This window comes from Theropithecus gelada, chromosome 3 (assembly GCF_003255815.1).
Source record: "Theropithecus gelada isolate Dixy chromosome 3, Tgel_1.0, whole genome shotgun sequence".
Classification (NCBI taxonomy): domain Eukaryota; kingdom Metazoa; phylum Chordata; class Mammalia; order Primates; family Cercopithecidae; genus Theropithecus; species Theropithecus gelada.
In genome coordinates, this window is record NC_037670.1 from 132,816,689 (window position 1) to 132,842,374 (window position 25,686).

Here is a 25,686-nt window from a genome sequence, read left to right on the forward strand (position 1 = left end):
GATGTAAGGTCAATTTTCTTTCTACACATCACTAACAAACGATCTAAAATGATATGAAGGAAATAATTCCATCACAATAGCACCACAAAAAATAAAATACTTTAAAATAAATTCAACAAAAAATGCAAGATTTGTACATCAAAAATTCAAAGCATTGTTAAGAGAACATGAAGAAAATCTAAATAAATAGACATTAAATGTTATGAATTGGAAGATTTGATATTAAGATGGCAATTCTTCCCAAGTTGATCTATTGATTTAATGTACTACCTTAAATCGTAGCACTTTTTTCCATGAAATTAACAAGTTGATCTTAAAATGTATATGGAAAACTCTTAAGAGAAAACATGTGAGTAAATTTTTGTGAACTTGAGTGAGGAGATAAATTCTTAAATATACCACCAAAAGCACAAGCAACAAAAGAAAAAACAATTACATTGAACTTAACAAAACGAAAAACTTTTTTGCCTCAAAGGGCATATCAAGAAAGTAAAAAGACAACCCACAAAATAGGAGAAAAATATTCGCAAGTCATATATATGATAAGGAACTTGTATCCAGAAAATATTTTTACAAAACAAACTCAATAATCAGAAGATAAATGACTCCGTTCTAAAAACCAGCAAAACATTTAGACATTTCACCAAACAATATACACCAGTAGCTATGGGAATATGCTCCACGTTAATAGTCATTAGCAAAGTGCAAGTAAAACTACCATGAAATACCACTCCACGGTCACTAGAATGGCCATAATAAAAAAGACAGGCAAGCCGGGCATGGTGGCTCAAGCCTGTAAAACTTTGGGAGGCTGAAACGGGTGGATCACCTGAGGTCAGGAGTTTGAGACCAGCCTGGCCAACATGGTGAAACCCCATCTCTACTAAAAATACAAAATTAGCTGGGTGTGGTGGCGCATGCATGACTGTAATCCCAGCTACTAGGGAGACTGAGGCAGGAGAATCGCTGGAACCCAGAGGCAGAGGTTGCATTGAGCCGAGATTGCACCGTTGCACTCCAGCCTGGGTGACAGAGCAAGACTCTACCTCAAAAAAAAAAAAAAAAAAATGACAGGCAATAATACTACAGATTGGCAAGGATGTCAAGAAACTGTAACCTTCATGCATTCCTGGTTGGGAAAGTAAAACGATACAGCCACTTTAAAAAACAGTTTGGCAGTATCTTAAATCATAAATATAACTATACCATACAAGCCAGTAATTCCACTAGTAAGTATCTATCAAAGACAAATGAAAACATAGGGACACATAAAGACTTGTATGCTAATATTCATAGCTGCATTATTAATAACAGTCTCAAATTGGAAACAGTCCATATGTCCACCCACTGGTAAATACATAAACTCAATGTGGTATCTACATACCAGAGAATACCACTGATACACGTTACAACATGGAGAACCCTCAAAAACATTATGCTACCTGAAAGAAGCCAGACATAAAAGATTCTACAGTATATGATTCCATTAATATGAAATGTCCAGAAAAGGCAACTTTGTAGAGAAAGGAAACAGGTCAGTGGTTCCCATGGGATGAGAGCACAGTTTGACTGCAAATAGGCTCAAGGAAATTTTGGGGGGTGATAAAAATTTCAAAATTGGATTGCAGTGATCATTGCTATGTTAGTTTTCTACTGATGCATAACAAACTACAACAAATCTTGAGACGTAAAGCAACACACATTTATTATCTCAGCTTCTCCTAGGTCAGAAGCCCAGGCATGGCCAAGGTGGTTCTCCTAAGTCTGCAATCAAGGTGTCATTTAGGCTGCTTTCTCATCTGGAGCTCGGAGTCCTCTTCCCTGCTTACTTAGGTTGTTGGCAGAATTTAGTTCCCCATGAAGAACTGCAGTTGCCCTTCTTCATAAGCAATTCATAACATGGTTGTTAGCTTCTTCAAAGCCAGTAGGAGAGTGTCTCTTTCATAACAATCCTTTTTTTCCCCCTTTTTTTAGTTTCTTGTACAGTATTTATCTTAGGTCTCATAACAGTCCCTTTTAAAGGATTTACACCTAATTCAGGCCCAACTAAGATATCTCCCTTTCCATTGACTCATAATCAACTGACGTGGGACCTTAATTATATCTGCAAAATCCCTTCACCTTTGCCATATAATGTTACCTAGTTATGAAAGTGACACGCCAACATAGTCACAGGTCCCACACACACTCAAGAAGAAGACGTGGGCATGCACACCAGGGGTGAGAATCTTAGGGGTCATAATAGAATTCTGCTTACCATAGTTGCACAATTTATAAATTTATTAATAATTGTATATGGATGATTCATGGCTTACAATGGTTCAACTTATGATTTTTTTGACTTTACAATGGGCTTATTGGGCTGTAGTCCCATTGGAAGTAGAGAAGCATCTGTACTTAATGTGGGTCATTTGACGATACGTAAAATATACCTTAATAAAGTTATAAAATATATTTTACAACAAAATGTTGTCCATAGTACCATAATTCCATTTTTAAATTTGGGTTACATTTTTTTTTTCATTAAGTGTATTAAGCCAAGGACTTAAGGAACTGATCCAACAGAAAAAAGTTTTCTACATTCATCAACCATACCCTTTATAATTTGTTACACCAATTAATTTACAGTAACCACTTCACACACAAGAGCACAGCAGTCAACTTTTCCACTAGTTGGGTTTTACTCCTCTGTCAGCTTTCTTAGTAATCAATGGAGGCTCACTTATACTCAAAGATTTCAGATTTCCAAAGATATCTCTGCTAGGGAGTGGCTCCATTTTGAGCTTCCCTCAAAGTATGAGCAGCAATGTTTAGTCACATAAAGCCCCCATTTTGCCAGCTGCACACTTCCTAAAATTTCATTCACCCAAAGGTCAGAAGCTGTGAGTTCTGGAGTTCTTGATGGTGTCCTGGGAATGCCTTTCAGGTCTGGCTACTCACAATATTTTTGTGTGTGCTGAACTGTTATCTAAAACTAAGTATTTCCTAATTTCAGCCTACTCTGAGAACCTTCAGCTTTTAAAGAGCTTGCTGTATAAAAAACACAACAGGCCTCTGTAATTCTACTTCAGGTACGATCTGGACACCATGAAGCACTGCAAATTCCCTAAGGGGATGCCCATTCATGTCAACTGGATGGTTATCTTGTAGGTTTGTTGTTCTTAAGCCCAAATTTAATTGTTACCATGGAAATAAAACACAAAAGGAGTTGTCCATCCTGGAAAATAAAAGCCTTTAGAATTCTCATTCAAGGAGTTAATGTTAAATATGGGAGAAACTCTTCTGCATAATTTGTTTTTGTGAAAATAAAATTTTTTCCTTGAGAATATGCAAATGTTATCTTACTATGTAACATTTGGACCCCCAACGTATAAACAAAATTTTAAAACTAATAATTTACATATTTTTAAACATTAGGGTCATTTGCTTTTTGCAATCCTATTGACTAAAACAGCTACAATATCGGATCACTCAAAGAACTTTAGAAGCTTTTTTCAATTAGTCAAGGATGCAATTACATCATTTGAATGTACTGTAGATTAGATTAGACTATCTACGCTTGCCTAAATAGCATCTTCAGGACTCAGTTCCCTATACAACATTCCCCTCAGAAGTTTAGGTCATAACTATAACTCTCAACATGCAGAAGCTAAAAGTCCATTTCCTTGTTATTTATCATAGTAGCATGACACAGTAACGCGCAGGAATTACAACTGAAGGATAAGGGTCAAATTCCTTGGGTCAGAATCCTAGCTCTGAAACTTAGCAGCTATGTTATTTTAATCATCTAAACTCCCTAAGCCTCAGTTTCCCCATATATAAAGTGGGTATAATAGCATAAAGCAGAGGTTGGAAAATTTTGACCATGGGCCAAATCTGGCCTGCCACCAATTTTGAAACGAAAGTTTTACATGGCCATGCCTGTTCATTTATATATTGTCTATGAGAATTTTTGGAGACATCAAATAGCCTACAATGCCTAAATATTTGTACTATCTTTATAGAAACAATTGGCTAGCTTCTGATATAAAGGGTTTTTGTGAAGATTAAATGCAATAATTCATTAAGGTGTTCCATATAGTTAAGCAACCAATAAATGGCAGGGATGATTGTTATTTATTAATAGTAATAAGTTATAAAAATCATTGTGATCTCATTTCCTAAAATTCAGAGAGACAATTTTACATATAATACCTTGGGAGCAGGGTGCCATACAATAATACCTTGGGATCAGTAGGCTCAGCCCCCTTTTTTTGATGAATTGGTCATGGAGGTGGCTGAGGTAGTGTGATCACAGGATGTGATGTGCAGCTGTCAGTGCAGGGCAGAGAGCCCGGTGGGTCACAGACAGCAGCTGCCACGAGTCATCCATTCCAAGTAATTGATACTCTGCCATTCCGTGATGGAGGATCTCTTGGTCACAGGTGTATAACACATGCATATTCCTGACTGGCCCCACTTCTAACTGTGCAGAGGAGACCAAAGAGGGAGTGGGGAGGGCTGGAATTATGCTTAGACGATGACCAGAGCAGGTGCAGGTAGCCACAACACAGCCTATTTCTATTTTCCAGGTAGTAACTGGTTTTCCAAGATGTATTCTGTTGTCCAGAACAGGAAAAAAGATGGGGTGATCTAGTACATAAAATTCTAAAACGTGAGTTTGATGCAAGAAAATATAGACTAACCATTCAAAGTAATAAAATGTATGTAAAGCTGGTGATTTACCACAGAACTGGCATTGCTGGTCCCATGTTAGTACATCTGCAAACAGACTTTGGTCAACCACCAAATATGACAGTGTTATCCATAAATCTTTCAAACTGTCCTTAGCACTTTGTCTTTCAGGGCAAATATTTAAAAGATCTAAAGAGCTCATATTGAAACAGTGATATTCAGATACAAACTATTGCCTGTACTCTGCTCCTGTCTAGGGCCTTAAACATGTCAATCAATTTTCACCTCACTTCCTTGTGCGTTAAAAAGAAGCTGCGAGAATATCTATAATGAAAATAGTCATAATTCAAAATTATTTTCTGCTGGATGTTGGTAGATTCTCATTAGTCACTCCTGTCAGGATCATAAATAAACTTATGTCTGTAGCACGGAAAGAACATATTCACCAGGAGGAAACCCCAAATTGGCAAATGGTCTATATATTAAAATGAGATCAGTGAATGACACAAACTCAGAATTGAAAAGTTCTCAGTGTTCATCCCAAGAATCTTCCTACCAAATAATCTCACTGCTATTATTTAAAACAATTAGACCCTTTTTTTGTATGTCACAGTTCATTAAACGCCATACACATGACATTAGTAGGTAAGGTCATTTTCCTGGAGGAGCTCACCATCCAAGACAGACAAGGCTGTCGCTGGCAGGAATGAAGAACAGCCATTCACACCAAGTGGGCAGACATAAAGGAGCAGCCGAAATGGTTTTAGAGTTCACAGTATATTCAAATTAATATTCAAGTTGAAGCAAAGCTCTTGACAATTCTGTTTCTCCAAATAGATAGTGGTGCTGCCTGATTATAGCTAGCTGGAAAATCCTCCACAATGCCATTTTTACCCTGCCCCACTGAAACAGCGTTCAAGCTGACGTTGTCCAAGAGCTAGCTCATTTAAGGCTTTGCTTTCCTCAGCATGAGTAAATATCAGCAACTGTAACATTTTTCATGTTGAAAGAAACCTTATGACTACCAAGGCACAGCACGGGCACCTGTAGAGACTTAAACAAAATATGTACCTTTAAGTTACCAGGTGATGAAAATTTACACTTGATGGAGGCAGCAAAGTTGCAGTTGATTATAATCAAAAAAGGTAATCAACTAAACTACCAACTTCAAACATTTGTCCAGGTAATAAAATTAATACCCTCTTCACCACTCCCAGCATCTCTGTGCCTTAATTCAAGGAATAACTTTCTAAACAGCCAATTACTATATATGTATTCCTTTGGTACACAAAGTATACAGATATAGATAGATAGATAGATAGATAGATAGATAGATAGATAGATAGATACAGGTGTAGGTATAGATTCAGATATAGATATAGATGATGAGATAGAGATAGAGATAAAGTTGGCCTTCTGTATCCCTGGGTTCTGCATCTGCAGATTCAACCAATCACTGATGGAAAATATGCTTAAATAAATAAATAAATAAAACAATGCAACAATTTAAAATAATATAAATTTAAAAACAATATAGTGTAAGAACTATTTACATAGCATTTACATTGTAATCTAGAGATGATTTTAAATATATGGAAGGATGTACATAGGTTATATACAAATACTAAACCATTTTATATCAGAGGCTTGAATAGCCTCGGATTTTGATATCCTGGGGGTTAGGGGGTGGTCTGAGAACCAATCTTCCTTGGATACTGAGGGAGGACTCTGTAGACATAGATATATGACACAGAGGTATGGGAAAGCTGTATTCTCTCTCTCCCTGTCTCTCTCTTTTTTTTTTTTTTTTGATAAGAATAGGTTTAGAAACAGACGAACTATTATTGTATTCTGTATTAGTTTGCTGGGGCTGCTGTAACAAAGTACCACAAAATGGAAGGCTTGCACAGCAGAAGTTTATTTCATAGTTCTGGAGACAGGAAGTCCAAGATCCAAGTGTCGGCAGGGTTGGTCCCTTCTAAGGGCTGTGAGAGACAACCTGTTCCACCCATCTCTTCCGGCTTCTGGCGGTTTGCTGGCAACCTTTGGCCTTTTTTGGCTTGCAGATCTCTGCCTTCATTTCCACAGGCCTTCTTCAACTCTGCCTGTCTCCAATTTGCCTCTTTTTATAAGGACACTAATCATATTGGATTGGGGCCTAACCTAATTATCTCACTTTAACTGTAAAGAACCTATCTACAAATAAGGTCACATTCTCAGGCACTGGGGGTTGGGACTTCAACATATGAATTTTAAGGGACATAATTCAACACATAAATAACACATTCCCATTTCTAAAACTCTGTGTTGACAGAGTCCAGGTCAATAATGATTACAATGTTTAATTTCCATCTCTTCACTGAGGTGCAGAGGAGCGGAATTCATGCAAAATACCTCAACTGTATATACAAACCTGCTCACAAGCCACACTGCATGTATCTCCCATTATTTCAAGCTTCTAAGTACGTGCAGTTTGTACACTAGATGAATTTAATATATTAAAATGGTTTCATGCTTTATTGGTTTATGGGGTTGCTAGTTAGTCATGCCTGACACACAACAAAATTATTGACTGTCCTTTCAAAAAATATGAATGGATTATGGCTTGAAATAAGATACAATTAGATTTATGGACATTGACTGCAACTGAAAAATAAAAAGTTCCTTCTCAGAAGGAACACTGCTGACACCTTTGCTGACTGTCATTTTATCATATTGACTCGACATGACTTTAACATATATATTATCATTTTTTTGGAGAGTAAGATTATAATTCGTGTTTTGAGAACAGTCCTATCCTGCAGCATCAATAAGGGTATCAATCTCCCAGGCTGCAGTGTAAGACCACTTCATTTATTCAAAATCAAGTAGCCACATATATTGTTAAGAATATATGATACATACATATGCCTGAAGCAAGTTTTTGGTGCAAAAACTGTCAAGTGCATTCTACGTAATAACATAGATTTATGTCATCTTTCTCTCTTAGCACTTTCATTTTATCATCATTTGTTACAGTCACATACCCTTGTGAGGTAGGGTTGGGTGGTGACAAAGATTTTGTGTTTTATCTCTATTTTCTAAATAAAGAAAAGAAGTACTTAAGTAACTTTTCCAAAGTCATGCAGTGTACTGAGGTTTCTTAATCTATGTGGAGTAGCCTAGTACTTCTCAAATTTTAATTAACCAAAGATGTTACATAACTTTTTATTCTAGGTGTCTCTAATATGGTACCACTGCCCTGAATCCAACCCCTATAACCCACTAACTAGTTAGGAAAGGCCATGCTGTAATTCAACTCACATCTTAGGGGAGAAAGTTCCATTTTTAAAGCTACAGCATGAGAGCTTCTGATCTGTTCCACATACCAGTCTCTTCGCTTTTCATTTCAGTTCTGTGTGCCTCACTTCTGATTTCTTCAAATTCAGAGGGTAGAAAGCAATCTCAGAAAGTGCTTAACTCAGTCAGTGTGCAGCCACCCAGAGACCTCCGGAGGAAAATGACAAGCACCAGTTTCAGACAGTGAAGGAAAAGGAAAGCCGTGTGCAAATCTGGAATCATCTGCCATTAGCAAAGGTAGAAAATTATAGAGGAACTCTTTTGGGTCACAAGGATGTCATTTAGACCTCCACAGCAGCAATTTTTAAAATAGTACCCTTCTGGATTGAATGATTTCACCTGCTTGCTCAAGTGCCTAATTTAGAACCAGCAAGCAAATTACAATCTACAGAGTCCAGGCATGAAATTATAAATGTTTGGTTTCTCATGGTCTAGACTTTATCTATGTCTTCAAACCAGGGCAAAGAACAAAACCCCCCAATTTTCTCCAACAAAGATCCACCTGACATTCTGACATTTTGCAGTATTCATGTATTCAGTCATTCACTTTTGCACTCACTCCTTTATCAAATTTGGGGGCTGTCAGATACATACCACCATGCATAATGTGAAGAGCAGCTCAGGCTCCTCGCAGAACAGAGCAAGGATTGTTTCCGAAGTTAGAAGACATGGGGAAAGCTAAGATAAGCAAGGGCCCCAAATGCCTGGATGACTGTTTAGTTATCTGCTTTCCTTTATCATGCAGACTTGGCCCCTCAATGTTATTTAGAGCAAATATCAAATATTTTTATACAAACATATATTCTCTCCGCATTTACAACTTATGTTTTTTTGTGTGTTTTTTCTTTTTGAGATGGAGTCTCGTTCTGTTGCCCAGGCTGTAGTGCAAGTGCATGATCGCAGCTCACTGCAACCTTCGCCTCCTGGGTTCGGGCAATTCTCCTGCCTCAGCCTCCTGAGTAGCTGGGGCTACAGGCGCCCACCACCACACTCAGCTCATTTTTGTATTCTTTTAGTAGAGATGGGGTTTCACCATGTTGGCCAGGCTGGTCTCAAACTCCTGACCTCAAGTGATCCTCCCGTCTAGGCCTCCCAAAGTGCTGGGATTACAAGCGTGAGCCACCACACCCAGACCCACCTGTCTACCTCTTTACTAATTTTTATTTAGCCTTATTTGCTTAGGTTTCACTTGGTATCTATTTGCTCTTTCAAGAGACTATCTACTTAGATATTTCTGAAAATTTTTTCATGAATTGAACTTTGATACATTACAGGAGCTCACTCATCATATAATCCTTAAGCAAAGTGAAGAATCCTGTTTGATGTGAACAGTCACCCTATATGGGTTTGATAAGTTCACACTTTTCTTTTTTCTTTTTTTCTTTTTCCTTTTTTTTTTTTTTTTTTGAGACAGCTTCTCTCTCGCTCTATTGCCCAGGCCGGTGGCACAACCTTGGCTCACTGCAACCTCTGCCACCTGGGTTCCAGTGATTCTCCTGCCTCAGCCTCCCGAGTAGCTGGGATTACAGGTGCACACCACCATGCCCAGCTAATTTTTGTTTTTGTATTTTTAGCAGGGAGGGGTTTTACCATGCTGGCCAGGCTAGTCTCAAACTCCTGATCTCACGATCCGCCCACCTTGGCCTCCCAAAGTGCTGGGATTACAGGCGTGAGCCATTGCGCCTGGCCAAAGTTCACATTTTCATATGCTAACTTTCTCAAGCTGGGGCCACCTGTACATAAAGGAACAAAACAGCTGGAAAATAGAGTGGACTTGGCTAGGAATTTAAGCTGAAATAATTTTAGCTTTCAATTCTTAGTAAATTCTTCTCAATACATTTCTTTTAAATGTAAATGTCTTATCATATTTCATTTTTGTAAGGTGACTTATGAGTTATTTCTATTTTATGATGTCAAGTTACTTCAATGACCCAAAGTACTACAGTAAAATATCTCTAAAATATTTCATATTGAGTGATAATATGGAGACTATTCTCCATTAGCCAGGCAATAGCCATAAAAACTTTTATTCTTTTCCCTTTCTCTTTCTTTCAAATTTTAAGCTATTATGTTTACAGCATTTTGTTCTTCACTTTCTCTTCACTGAAAATTTCTCTGGCTCCATCTGCCATAGGACACTTCTTGGGGATGTCATAATTCTTCCTATTCATCTGAGCCTCCTCTCCATCTGAATCCTTCACATTCCTTCACCTCCACTCTTCATTCCCAGTTCCAGCAAACAAGTCTGATCATGAACTCACTCCCTCTCTGCTGTTTAATAAACCTCCCCTCCCCACCCCGCTCATGGTTTTAGGACAGCAATGGACCCCTGACATCTATTTACCTTCCACTATAATTTCACATCACAGTAACCGTTACTAGAAACACATACATAACCATGGAGTTTTTTAAACCCCAGCACATCTATTAAAATGCAATTTACCTTAAAATTCATGAAACACACAAGGTATATGATTCATGTAAAACACAACATGCCGTGTAAGTTAATATATCATTCTGAAGTAAATTAGGTGTTGTTTACGTTACAGTATTTATTATGTCTGAATTTCCATGTTACTAACTGCTCAAATATTGCCATGTCAATGTTATTTCCCTAAAAGTAGAAATATTCATTTGAATATACTAAATATACATTTACAAAAATGGCTTTTAGCCATCATGCTACTAACATCAGAAGAAAAGACTATGTTTAGTCATTTAAGTAGTCAAAAATGCCAAAGTAAAATTTGGTTCATGTTTCAACTCCGAATTTTTCAGTTTTCAAATACTACAATTTTTCCATTTCCAATTGTAGTTTTACAGAATATCAGGAAGAATTTCAAATTACCCAAATTGAAAGTACCCTCTACCTCCTAGTAGCTGCTTTTATTATTCTAGTGATGCACACACTAGAAAACATTTCCTTCCGAAACGTTTTGAATTAGATGCTGCCTCACAAAATGAATGGAAAACCATGTGCCATAGGAAAAACTTCAAGAGCAAATATAAGAGTGATGGACTCCCACTGGGAGCAGAAAGCCAAAATCACACTTCATAAATATACTTATCTGGGAAAAAAAACACTGGTTAGACAATATTTAGGACAGATGTATCTTGTCACACATCAAAACAATCTGTGGACAACACCAAAACACTGCGATGCAATTTTACAAGGGAAGTTGGTTGGGCATTTCTGTATTTATTCAACTAGATAATAGAGGGGAAAGCTGCAGAACAGTCAGAAGAATATTTGCAATGCAATTAGATGGGACAAGTGCATCTGAGTGAGCGCCAGACACAGGGGCCTCCCTTTAATTCACACAGCCCAATGTCTTAACGCAGCGTACAGCAGCAAACTGCACTTCCTACAGTCTTAAAACTTTTGTCAGTTAACTAGATGTTTACCAAGTGCCTCGCTTGGGCACTCAACATTTCGGGTGTGCCATCCAGCTCTATGTAGGTTGTTCCAACACCATCTGTCACTTAAGCTTCCACAGATTCAAAAATTTCAATTCGAACTAATCTACTCGGCACTCAAACTGAAGCTATAATTCAAATTTCGACATGAAGCTTGAATTCCTTTTCAGTGTTCTTCAACTTTGACCCAGCTCCCCCCTCCCTTCACTGAAAAGGGCCAAGACAACAGCCCAGCAAGTGGGGCAGGCAAAACAGGCCTCCTTTGTTCACTTTTGTCCTTGTAGCTCTCTATTGAGGTAAGGGACTGAAAAGGCGCACCAGGTTTTGGAAGGCAGCAGCGGACTCACTCGCAAGCCATCCTTCCTCAGAGAACCAAAAAACTCCAGGAGGAAACTCTTTGGACAGGCCATTCTTACCTTGAGGCATAATTAATGGAAGATTAGTACTTCCCCTTTCTCTTGAGAGAGAATCTGTCAGTGGTATTGAATATGAGTCTGTAAATGTTCGTCAAAAATGCATGCCATAAATCATGCCATTCAAATGCCAAGGACATCGAAAAGTGGCATGAAATTAGTTTTAAAGTTGAAATTTGGAGAAAAGATCACTACATGCTGAATACTCATACTGAATTTTTTGAATGCTCTCAGCCCACTTGAGAAAGATAAATCAAATTCATTGCATATTACCCAGTGGAAGACCTCCTACAGTTTTCCCTCAGATTGCCCTAGGAATAGATTTTTTTTTTTTTTTCTGGTCACAGTGGGTTTTGAACCAACACACTATGCACATAATAAAATTTAAACATATATATTTTCAACATATATATATTCAACATATATATATTCAATGTATATATGTTCAAAATATAGTTTCCAGCCCTTCCTACCATTATTTAATGAGAAGAATTTCAAAAGGATCACTTTTGCCTGACAGTACCTGTCATTTTCATTCTCATGTGAATTAAACAATGTTTTAGTCTAGAGCAATATGGAAGACATTCAGGAAGCACATAATACAAGTAAGATTCGTCATTCCTGTGTTCAAACTGAACATGCCATTAGGACAGTATGTGCAGGACAGGACAGGACATCAGTGGTTGTAAATTTGTTCCCTTTACCACTGGCATTTTTTTTTTTTTTTTTTTTTATCTTCACTAGCTTCTTAGTCACTTGAGGGAAACCCTCCATCAGACTGTTAAAAATTACCTTTTTCTAATTTGAAATTCCAGTCTTGTAGGCCAGTAAAATAGGTCAATTAAGTTGACACCACATCTTTTTTTATTAGCTCAGCTAAGCAATTATAATTGGGTGGTGAAGGTTTATGCTGTCATCTTTGAAGATTCAATGGTAGAGAGAAATGCCCAACGTGGAACTATAATTTACAACGCCAGTACATCCCTAAATATTCAGCATAAGAATATTTCTTTCTATTTTCAGATATGGGGCAAATTTGCTCTTGTTCTAGATTAAAATAATAATGCTATTTTTTGGCAGTAAAAAAAAAAAAGCATATCTGTTTAACTTACCCTCATAGCAAAATCATTTAGCACAAGTGCATTACAGACAAAGGTACTCTAATTCAACATTTTAGGAAAATGACATGAATGTATGCCACCAATGGTGGCTTATCCTGGACTTGGACTACAACACATATGCTCCACAACATCAATTTCTTGCTCAGCACAAAGTATGTAATCAATTAATACTTTTGAAAACCATACACCTCCATATTAATAAATATTAAACCAATAAATTAGAAATGCTGTGAATGACCTGTTCAGAATATAATAGATATTAATTTACAGCTTTAAAAGGTAACAGTGGCTGGGCGTGGTGGCTCACGCCTGTAATCTCAGCGCTTTGGGAGGCCGAGGCGGATGGATCACCTGAGGTCTGTAGTTCAAGACCAGCCTGGCCAACCTGGTGAAACCCTGTCTCTACTAAAAATACAAAAATTAACTGGGCACAGTGGTGGGCACCTGTAATCTCAGCTAATCGGGAGGCTGAGGCAAGAGAATCACTTGAACCCAGGAGGCAGAGGTTGCAGTGAGCCAAGACTGTACCATTGCACTCCAGTCCGAGTGACAGGGCGAGACTCCATCTTCAAAAAAAAAAAAAAGTAACAGTGACTGCACTTCATACCTATTAGGATGGCTATTATCAAGAAAACAGAAAATAACAAGTGTTGGAGAAAATGTGGACAAATTGGAACCCTTGTGCATTGTTGGCAGAAATGTAAAACAGTACAGTTACTATGGAAAAGAGTATGACAATGTCTCAAAAAAACATAGACCTACCATATGATCTAGCAGTCTCATTTCTGGGTATATATCCCAAAGAACTGAAAGCAGTGACTCAGATATTTGTACATCCATGTTCATAGCAGGATCATTTGCAATTAACCAAAAGGTGAAAGTAACCCACGTATATATGACATATGAATGGATAAACAAAATGTGGCTTATACATACAATGAAATATTATTCGGCATTACAAAGGAAGGAAATTCTGACACATGGATCAACCTTGAAGGCACTATGGTAAGCAAAATAAACCAGTTACAGAAAGACAAATAAATATTGTATGATTCCACTCATATGAGATACTTAGGGTCGTCAAATTCATAGACTGGAAGTAGGATGTTGGTTGCCAGGGGCTGGGGGCTGAGGGGTTATGAACTACTGTTTAATGTGTACAAAGTTACAATTTGGGAAGGCAAAAAGTGTTCTGGAGAGGTATAGTGGTGATGGTTGCACACAATGTGAATGTACTTGATGCCACTGAAGTATACACTTGGAAATAGTTTAATGGCATATCCTATGTCATATATATTTTACCACAATAAAAAACTAACTTAGCAAAAATGTATTTTAAATAAACATATTGCATTTGCTGCCCCATTTAAAGGCAATCTGATAATGAAGGATTTACAGTTGCTGAAGCTGAAGGCAGAGCCATTCTCCTACTTCCTTCCTCTTGTAGCTTTCAATTTTAAGAGAGAAAATAAAAATTTGTCAGTTCATTTTGGTACATCTTCTTATTCTTAGAAACTTCAGTCAAACTCACAGAAGCAGAGGGTTGAATGGTGATTGCTAGGGGGTAGGGGAATTGGGGAGATGTTCTCACCACACATACACAAATTAACTGTGTGAGGTGATAAATGTGCTTATTATTTTGATTGTGGTAATCATTTCACAATGTATACATATATCAAAATATCATGTTGTACATACATATTAAATGTATACAACCCTTACCTGTCAATTATGTCTCATTAATGCTGTTGGGTATGGGGGAAGAAACTTCAGCCTTTGATCCCAATAGAGGCTGTTTTAAACAGAAGGAGCTTTTCATCTGCCAATGCAGTAAAATGTTTAAATAAAATAAGTCACTGGATTTTTGCCCTTAGCATCCAGTTCTCTCCTCTGTCCTCACCTGACAGAAAGGTTCCCAGAAGGGCTCCTTCAGTCAGGGAAGCATACAATTTTAAGGGAAAAGAATATCTAAATGTATTTAATACTTTTCAAATCACTTCCTCTTAACCAATCATTGCAACAGTTGAAGACTGACCTAAAGCAGTCTTTTGATTCAAACGCACAAAACTTCCTAGAGAATATGTTAGAAGCTCTACATTCCAGTTAAATTTGCTATGGGTTACCGAGCTTCTCAGATGGTACCGAGCTTCCCTTTGAAAATGAGGACGAGATTCCCATAGTAGCTGATCTATGGTGAGAATATAAGGAAAAAGCCTCAGTGCCTCAGTGGTTACCCTTTGGGGTGAGTAATGACTGGGAGGGGCCACAAGAGGGCTTTCTCATATGTGCATTACCCTGTTTCTTGATATGAGTGCTAGTTAAGTCAATGTGTTACAGTTTGTGCAAGTTCATCGGCTGTGCATTTGTGATATGTGAAAAAAATCTGTGTGTGGCTAAGTATGTAGCTAGATAAAATTAGAATTAATCTTTCCAAGAACAGATATTCTGTTTGGCTCACCACTGTATCCCCACTGCCTGAAACAGTAAGCCATGCTCTCAGTAAATATTTATTAAAGAATGAATGAATGAATGAATGAATGAAATCTTTTTACCAGAAAAGCTTCCTGTGGAGTTCCATTGAATAACTCCTTTGTACATACACAATATAATATCTGTAGAGTCTATTTATATTCAATCTGTTACCCAGGGAAAATTACACCTGCATGAAAGCATTATTTGAAATGATTCTTGAAATTTTCTACAGCCCAGGTGTATACATTATCAGGACCCCCTCACACTTCTGAAGCACTTACACCTAGTGATTATTGCCATCATTGTTGTATTGGCCTCACAGGAAGTATCATTTCCAACGATGCTTTGCATTCACTGTTACTGTAGCGTTAACAAAAATGATGTGGTGTAAGGGCAATGGCCTTCAGTCCAAAGACCTCATCACTACCCTGAATTATAAGGCTGAGCTCTACTGCAGTTGTTTTGAAACTCGAAGGATTAGTTAGATACAATGTTGCCTGAGTCCTTTAATAGCTCTAAAATTCCTGGATTATGTAAAATGTTTAGTAACTTTCCTGTAATAAAGTAAAAAGAAGGTTGAAACAAGACTATGAGTCAGTAGGATTATGAATGCAAAATAAATCAATTTTTCCAATTGATCAGTTAATTATAATTCTAAAAGCTATTCCAGAAATAGCTGATTCCACTTTTGTTCAAATTCTCCTTTTCTACCAGTTAACATGGAGTATCTTCATAAATGTCCCCACATGTTTCTATATATTTAGGAAATAGAATGATTTCCTAAAATTGGATACTAGGGTCCTATTCAAACTCAACATCCAATTTGAGGAGTAACTCATTTGCAGTCAAAACCGTGTACAAAGGACATTCAGGGCTGGGGACCCTTTCTTTAAAGAAAAAAAAGTTTTATGAAACTTTATGATGTGCCAGGAACATCTATATAATCACAGAGGTCCTGGTTACTAAGAATAGTTCAGTGACTGTAATGGGTTGGATTGTGGGTTAACAGCCACATACTCAAAGTTAACAGGAAGAAAAGAATATGTAAAGGAGTTACATGGGAATAAAAGGCTATTCCACAATACGATTCTCTGAATTACAATATTGCCTGCTACTGTGAGCTCTGCAGAGCTCAGAATTAAACGGGCTTGTAATGTATCTCCCTGGTTTTGAACATTCAGCGGTTTAGGTTTCCCCTAAATTGATGAGCCTCCAAAAGGCCACATTCTCAGTCTTGGATTGTAAAGCACAAGGACAAAAGCAATCCCACTCCCCTACTTCCTAGCTGTGTGGCCTTGGGAAAGTTACTTGGCTTCTCTAAGCCTTCATTTCCTAATTTTTAAAATGGGGTTGCTGTGAGAATTAAATGAGATGATACATGTAACATGTGCAGCGCCCTGCACATCTAAAGCTCTCAAAACCGGTTGGCTATCATTACCATTAAAGCAGAAAGTATCAGTTGCCTAACTCCATTTCAGTACTTCAGCAAGTACTGCCATTATTACAATATTTTAACAACAGGGCATGGTTAGCATGATGCAGTTCCATAAAGCAGCCCAGCCTGTGAGGTTTGTATTCAGCGGTTACCGTGTTTCTTTCCAGGACCACCCCAGGGGGAGCTCCTGGTGCAGAACCAATGCCTCCTGCCCCATTACACTTGGCTCCATCTCCTCCTGAAAAAGCCTGGGGCGAGGAAGGGCCCGGTCTCTTAGACCTGCACTTCTGAGCGTTAACCATTTGGGACTCGGAAAGGAAAAGAAAGCCTCCTTCTCAGGACAGTTCTGCGCAGGTGGTAGCCAAGGGCTGGAGCCCCTGGTGCGAAGACAGGGGCAGGAGAGAGGCGGGATGCGAAAGAAACGCCACCGCTCGGCGCCCTCCCTCGGTGCCCGCGGCGCAGGGGCCACCCTCCAGCGTACGAGGGACGAAGATGTGGCCGCGGGCGCGGGCGGGAGGGGAGGCGATCCGGGGAAGGAAGCGGCCTGTTCGCCAGCCCCGGGGCTCGGGGAGCCCTCTGGCAGCGCTTGCTGCCCTGAGGACACCGCTTTGGGAGAAATGATGACTCCCAGGCTCACCGTACCGCGACACCCCGTGCCCCTCCGCACTCTAGCAGATGCGGGCCGGGAGTGGCTGAGCTGGCCAACCGCCTGGGACCAGGATGCGGCGGCGCCCACCCGCGCGGCGTGGAGGGGGTCGGGGGCGGCGCTCCGCGCAGATGGCGCTCGCTGCGAGATGGATGCTCCAGGGCGGGTAATCACTCCTGGCTCAACACAGCGTCCCGGGCGGAGCGGATGCCAGATCCCACCGCTAAGAACCTGGGCTGGGAAGGCAATCTTCCCAGGCAGCCCCCAGCCCGGCGCGCCAACCCCAACAAGTCCCAGCCCTTGGAGGTAGGGCGGGGCGCGGGGACGCCTGGGACCCGCACCTGTAAGACCGACAAAGCCCCCGCAAGCCCCCCACCCCTCTGTCCTCCGTGTCTCTCTCTTTCTGCCTCGATTCCCCGAGCCCTTTCCAGGCAGCGAGAGTGGAGAAGCGAAGTCGGCCTCGCCCCCTGAACTCGGCGGTAGGCACAGGTGTAGGCACTTCCGAACAAAGCCCACGCCCAGATGTGTCCGCAGGGGCCGGAACAGGCACACGCCCGTGCGCTCCTAGCCCGGCCCCCGCGCTCCTCGCCCCGCCGGCACTGTGGCGTGACGCCCCGCGCCTCTGTGCCCAAGCCCGGGAAGCCCCCGTGCCGGGCCCGCAGGCTCTCCATGCCCAACTGCCCACAAGCAAGAGCTCTGGGCAGGGCTTCCCGGAAAGCGTGGGGTGCGGGCGCGGAGCAGAAGTTGGCCACAGACCGGAGCGGGTGGTGGGTGCCGGCGCTGCTGGATTTCAGCTGTGCCCTCACCCGAGCGCAGGTCCCTCTGCTCCCTCTCGGCGCCCGCGGCAGCGTTGGGGGCCTGCAGGGGAGAAAGGAGTTGGAGATCTGCTTCGCCCCTCCTGCAGCGCTGCCAGCCGGGTGAGTGCTCGGCTGAACCCCCCGCCAGTGTCCCAGTGACAACGCAGCAGCCTCGCGCGTCCTCCTCCGCTCCGGCCGTCACCCCCGAGCAGGACCCAGTGTCACTGCCAGACGCGCAGGGAGCTACTTACGTTCTCGCGCCGCGCCCACAGCTCAGCTGTGGCGTGACTGCCCAGGACCCTGGACCGTCGGTGTCCTCCGTTCTCGATGAAGCTGTCCCCTCTGGCTGCCCCAGCCAGGCCCCTGCGCCGTCCCCCGCGCCCGCGCGTCTGAGGCTCGGACTGCGGCGCGCGTCAGCCAGCGACCCCGGCGAAGCAAGGCTGGCCCCGCGCCGGCGCGCGCCCCCGCCGCTCCCGCCCTCTCCGCTCCCCCTCCCCGCGCCGTACACTTGCCACTCCCGGCTCTCCTTTGCGTCCTCCCGTCCCCCTCCCCCGCACTCCTCCCGGGCGTCCCCCGCCTCTTCCCCTCCCGGCCAACCTCCTTTCGCCCTGCTGCTGCGACTGCAGCAAATAGGCTCCAGCCGCCGGCGCCTCGAGGGACTGGGTGGCCCCTCACCTGAGCGGCCGCGCCACCGCCAACCTCCGTCAGCCTGCGAGCGCGGGTGGGGGTGCGGGGACGGAGGGCGGGAGTGTTCCGGGGCTAGGGTGACTGAGATTTTGCTACAAAAGATGTTCCAGAAAATGGGTAGTTTTTGAATGCCACTCTCATGGGTTTAGCTTTCTGTGGGAGGTCTGTGGTCATCTAGTTTTTTCTTTTTTAAAAAGCACTTTCTTCGAAATTCATCGGTTGGGGTGGTTGAGATTGGGTGAGTAGTTTTTTGGGATTTTGTTTTGTTTTGTTTTTGCAACCGTTCTTTCCAAACACCCCCCTCCCCCAGAAAAAAGAGCCTTTAGCATAAGGCGGTTGCTGTCTATCCGCGGTAGAAATTGGGTCTTCCGGTCCCAGGGAATAGTGTTAGTTCGGATTAGCGTATTTCCAGATGTGAGAGAGTATTACGGACTTTTTTTTTTTTTTTTTTTTTTTTTTTGGCAATGTAAATCGAGAATTAAGATTTTTCCAACTGTGTAGTATTTGAGTAAACACACTGCTTGCTGCATAGTTCGGGCGCCGGAGCCCACTCTTCACTCTATCCTGGATGGTATTCAGGATCCTTAGCCTGACCCTTGGGTCCTCTGTAACCTACTCCGGTCTGCACACCAAATTACTTGTCTGCTGGGTGTCACCCGACTTGACCACTTACAGCAGGCTCCAGCTCTTAGTGGGCTCAGCGGAGCCTTGATTCCTTCAGTTCTCTATTTCAGGAAAACATTTTCTGAGCTCCTCACCACCCCACCCCACCTCGCCATCCTCCACCCCCAGCCTCCAGGGTGCTAGGGCAAGATTCAGGAATGAAAAAGGTCTTGACAACCCCAGTGCTCTGTTCTAACCTCAACTGGAACTTGCACCCTCAGCTCACAGCATCTGCATGCAAGTGAGCAGCCTTCTTTCCTTCTCCTTCTACTGCCATCCTCTCCTCCTCCTCCAGCCAGATGTGCTCTGGCCTCACAGAGCTTCCCTCAGTTCCTGAACCAGCATGGTCTCTGGCTGCTGGGTCATTGCACAAGTTGTTTACTCAGTCCCATCAGTGGTTCTTCTCACTCCGGTCCTTACCCAACTGCCATTCAGGTGGGTACCTTGCCCCTCTCAACGAATCGTCCAAATTTTCCTCTAAAATACCTTAAAAAAAAAAAAAAAAAAGATTCCACGAACCCCCTACTTGAAAGTCTGGGCTGGTGGGCTGGTTCACTATTGCCTACAAAGTAAATTCCACATCTCCTGGTGTGCCTCTTTACAATCTACTCCTAACTTAGCTCTCCATTTTCCATAACCCTAAGCCTCTGCATGTGAGATTCCGCCTATGCAGGAGGAAGGAGAACGTTCGTTCATCTCCTTTTCATTTGGCAAACTCTTGTTCATCCTTCGGAGCCTTATCTGGTTGTTATCTCATCTGTAAGGACTATTATAATAGTGCTGGTCACCTTTTAATGATCTGTTTGCATGTCTGACTCCACAAAATTTCACTTCTTTGACAATTTGTCTTATTTATTTTTGTGTAACCACATTTCTGGTTAATACAAATGAAGCCAGAGATAACCATAATCAGTTCTCACTGCCCCATCATTTTCCCCTGTGTAAAAGACTTGCGGCCCCTCTGTTCCTTCCCCACTGTAGTAATTGCAGAGGTTGTCCTGCCTGTCCTTCCCATGTCCTTCTACCTCGTACTCTGGTTTTCCAAGATTGCCCCTCACCCCGGCCACTGTGAAACATTGATTTCTGGTCCACATTATTTTCCAGTGAATGCCATAGGGCAAACCTGTGAAGTGGGAAAATGACACCCTACTCTCTTCAATTCTTGCCCTGGTTCTGTGTAGTAATTTATCCCCTGGGTGCTGAAGCAACATTGCTTGTGTTTTCCTGTGTTACAATCTCATAAAGACCCTCCTTAAACAGCTCCTTGAACTTCTGCTTAGAATTGTTCTTTCTCTTCAGGCTCCAGTCCTGGTCCATGAAGCCAGGATGAGGCAGACAGTATTTGGTCCTGGTGAAGTCCGGATTAGTCCTGATGCCTGGGAGACTACTTAGGCTATTGGGGGTTGCTGAAAGAATAAGGACATAAATGGAATCTCTCTCTCTCTCTCTCTTTTTTTTTTCATGCAAGTGATGATTTCTCTAGTTATAGTTTCACTTATCTTTACAGGTAGAATAACAATACTTAATACATAAGGTTATTGTAAGAAAGCACTGGACAGTATCTAGGACATAATAGGTGCTCAGCAAATTCTAGTTTAAACAGTATTTGATAAGATGTCTGTAATATAAATATATGCTTGAATAAAAAGTACAAAGCCAGAAGAGAGAAAGCTCTGGAGAAGATAGGAACCACAGCGATAGTACAAAACAAAAATTAAAATTAAGTAATTTGAGGCCTGGTGCGGTGGCTCATGCTTGTAATCTCAGCACTTTGGGAGGCTGAGGTGGGCAGATCACCTGAGGTCAGAGTTCAAAACCAGCCTGGCCAACATGGTGAAACCCGGTCTCTACTAAAAATAAAAAATTAGCCACGTGTGGTGGTGCATGCCTATAATCCCATCCACTGGGAAGGCTGAGGCAGGAGAATCACTTGAACCTGGGAGGCAGAGGTTGCAGTGAATAGAGATCACGCCACTGCACTTCACCCTGGGAGACAGAGTGAGAGTCCATCGCAAAAAAAAAAAAAAAAAAAAAAAAAAAATTAAGTAATTTTGATACTACGTAATAATTGTAATAATATAAAATTATTATATAGTTCTGATTTCCAGCTTATTACTTCAGCTGCGCTGCAGCTCTACATTGCTGGGGATTCATCTCCTGAGGGAATGAGCAACAGGAAGAACAAACTGAGGCTTCAAGAGGAGCTGAAATGAAGGGAGCATGGGAGGTGGGGATAGAAAAATGTTCCACAATTACAAGGATGGCGGTATGGGCCAATAGACTTTCTAATGCAGTCTGTTTGACCTTGGTGATGCATGAGGCTGTCTTATTTGGCTGCACTTTCCTGGTGATATCCACAACTCACCTCCTTACCCTAACTGCTTGCTGCTATCCCTTTCCCATCCCTAAGCCTTATCCTCCCCCTATTACCATGCCTGACTCCAACCTCAAACCCAGCTGAGGACTAGGAATAAGGTGTGTGTCCTCATCATATAATAGTAGAATTTTCCATATGTCCAGTACTGTCGTAAGCAATTTGCACTTATTAACTCATTTATTCTGACAAAAATCCCATTCAGTAGGCACTAGTATCATCCCCCTTTTAGAAAATAAGGCAAACAACAAAAAAAAGAAAAGTTAAGTAACTTGCAGAGGTCACACAGCTATCTGCAGAGATGGGATTCAAGTCCCGCATTATGATTCCAAAGTTAAGTCTTAACCAATCACTGTGCCGTGCTGCCTATCAATGACAACACACCAAAAGTTTCATTGTTTTGATAGACACATCAGAATGTCACTGTGTTCAAACAGCTACATCAGAAAGTCATGGAGCCCCCCAGTGGTACCTGCAGTGAATATTTTAGCCTTTCTCTTTTCCTCTTCTTCTGCAGTCCTGTCTCTTTTTCTCAGAGTTCTCCCTCCCCTCTTTTCATCTTCCACTTTTTTTTTTTTTTTTTTAAACGCCTTGCCTTATTTTCCATCTCAATTAATCCACATGCATGCTGCAGGCCTCCCAGGGGAGGTAGTACCATTGGTCCTGTCCTAAAACCTAATGTTAAATTCAGCAAAACCTAACATGGACCCAGCAATGCTATAATGAGCGTGTTGCCTTGCTGTAAAATGAAAGAATTGGGCTAAGTGAGCACAAAAGTTCTTTTTCAGCTGTGTCATTTTTTGATTTTGGTGATAACCAAGAGCATTTTGTTGTTGTTGTTGTTGGCTCGTCTAGTAAAACTCAGATAAAAGCTGGCTGAATTCTGGTAAGAATGACTGAAGCACTAGAAAAAAAAAAAAAATTCCTATCATAGTATAACATGTTGTTTGCTAGAATAGTGGCTTATACCAGTATCATCATTATCTTAATATAATAGGTTATGGATGGGCAACATGCATTAGATTTCCGACAGGCATGTGGGAAATGTAGGTATTTTTGTTTGTCTGTTTGTTTTGTTTTTTGAGACAGCATCCCACTCTGTCCCCCAGGCTCAAGTGCAGTGGTGTGAGCTCACTGCAACCTCCGCCTTCTGGGTTTAAGCGATCCTCCTGTCTCAGCCTCCCGAGTAGCTGCAAATGTAGTAATTTTTAAAGCCCTTCTATTTGAAAGGGTATTATAACCCAATATTGTCCAAAAGCAGAGTTGTTATAATGGAAGGCTTTCTAAACTGGTTCCCAGTGACATTCTCCTCCTGGTATTCTTCCTTATGTGTAATCTCCTCCCCTTGAGACTAGACCTAGTGACTCCATTCTAACTATCAGAATATGGCAAATGTAGTGCGATGTCACTTCTTATATTGGGTTACAAATCACTCTGGTTTCTGTCTTGCTGTCTTGCTCTTTTGCTTGCTTGCTTGCTTGCTTGGAGGGAAGCCCGCTGCCATGTTGTAAGCTGCCATATGGAGAGGAGAGGCTCTCATGGCAAGGAACTGAGAAGATCCTGTGGTCAACAGCCTGTGAGGAACTGAAGCTCTCAGTCCATCAGCCCAAAAGCATCTGAATCTTGCCACAGCTTTATGAATGAACTCGAAAGCAGATATGGTGCTGGATAAAGAAGCAATTGTCAGACAGATGAGACATCGGTATGACTTGACCAAAGTTAACCTCAGCAGCTCTTAGCGCCATACCCCAGGTCACACTGAGCTCCTAGAGCCAGGCCTGGGTTGACCGTTCACTGTACTCTACCCAGAGCTGGTCCTTTTTCTTCTTGGATGCCAGTGACAGTCTCAGCTGGCCCATACCTCTTGCAGCCTCACAGTGGGTGATTATTACTCACTATGGATTAGGATATGTGCCTATGTATTTGTAATATATAAATAATACGATATGCAGTTTCATACGTCACCTGACCAGTAAGCAATGGACAGTTTCCACAGATGCGAAACACCAATTGCTCTCCCATGCTTCTCCTCACCATCTGCCACACCACCGCAGAATTCTATTTGCCACTCTGGTGCCATTTGGGCACGTGTCAAACAGAAACCAGAAATTTGAAACCCAATCATTGCCTGATGCTTAGCAACACAGCATCCCTACACCTATTGAAAAGATGTAATGCTCAAGCAATTGGAGGAAAATGTGACCTTAGTGGCGGCTATATGTGGATTTCTTCTCTGGGAGCTTATGAGTCACTAAGATCTTATGCTTGGCTCAACCCACGTTGAGCCATGCTTGGGGAACCAAGTTGGAAAGAGAAGGAACATTTTCAGCGATAATAACCATGTTCCTGTAGCCAACTTCTCCATCTGTTCCTACAGTTTCTGTCTACAAGAATGTACAAAGGTTCTGCTGCATAGATTTAAGACTAGCCAAGGTCAGTGTGCAATCAGCCATTGCAGATGAGGTCATCAAGGACAGGGAATTGCAGCTCTGGAAAACAGAGATGCTGAGAAACACTCTGATATGTGCCCTTCGTTTCTGGCTTAAGGGGGAAACAGACAATAGGTACAATGAAGACGAATTCACTGTGGAGGGAAGAAAGGAAGCGGCTTTAGAAATAATACTCTTGAGTATAAATGAATGGTGTACTCAAAAGCTTTCTTATTTGGCTGTTTTGTTGCATTTTAAAACAGAAAAGTGATCTTAGATTAATGCACACTGACATTGTACTTCTGTTTATGTTTTATTTTAAGCATCAATTTAAATTTTACTTGAAGTTTTTCAATATATTTTTGAAATTGTGGTAAAATACACATAACAAAAAGTCTTCCATCTTGGCTCATGCCTGTAATACCAGCACTTTGGGAGGCTGAGGTGGGTGGATCACAAAGTCAGGTGTTTGAGACCAGCCTGACCAACATGGTGAAACCCCGTTTCTACTAAAAATACAAAAATTAGCTGAGCGTGGTGGCACATGCCTGTAATCCCAGCTACTCCAGAGGCTGAAACAGGAGAATCGCTTGAACCCGGGAGGCGGAGGTTGCAGTGAGCCGAGATTGCGCCACTGCACTCCAGCCTGGGCGACAGAACAAGACTGTCTCCAAAAAAACAAAAAAACTTCCATCTTAACCATTTGTAAGTGTACAGTTTAGTTGTGTTGAGTATATTCACATTGTTATGCAATCATCACTACATTTTATCTCCAGGATTCTTTTTATCTTGTGAAATTAAAACTCTATACCCACTAAACAACAAACTCCACATTCCCCTTTTCCTTTAGGCTCTAGTAACTACCAATCTACTTTCTCTATGGATTTGACTACTCTAAGTACCTCATATAAGTGGAATAATACCGTATTTGTCTTTTTGTGATAAGTTTATTTCACTTAGCATGATGTCCTCAAGGTTCATCCATGTTGTAGCATGTGTCAGAATTTCCTTTCTATTTAATAATACTCTATCATACATATATATCACACTTTGTTTATCCATTCATCTGTTGATGGACACTTAATTGCTTTCACCTTTTGGCTCTCACGAATAATGCTGTTATGAACATGGGGTTATGAATATCTTTCTGAGATCTTACTTTCAATTTTTGGGAATATATACTCGAGGTGAGACTGCTAGATCATATGGTTATTCTAAT

General features: G+C 41.4%; 1 protein-coding gene across 5 annotated transcripts in view; it reads right to left on the bottom strand.

Moving 5' to 3' along the window:
* The window catches only part of NRCAM (neuronal cell adhesion molecule), a 306,610-nt gene extending 287,843 nt beyond the window's left edge, over positions 1-18,767 (bottom strand). For 4 of the 5 annotated variants that reach the window (XM_025379924.1, XM_025379923.1, XM_025379925.1 and 1 more), the window contains exon 1: positions 18,566-18,767. The gene's annotated coding sequence lies outside the window, so the exon portion shown is untranslated. The remainder of the gene's footprint in view (positions 1-18,565) is intronic. The other variant, XM_025379921.1, reaches the window with a different exon arrangement.
* Between the last annotated feature and the right edge of the window lie 6,919 nt (positions 18,768-25,686).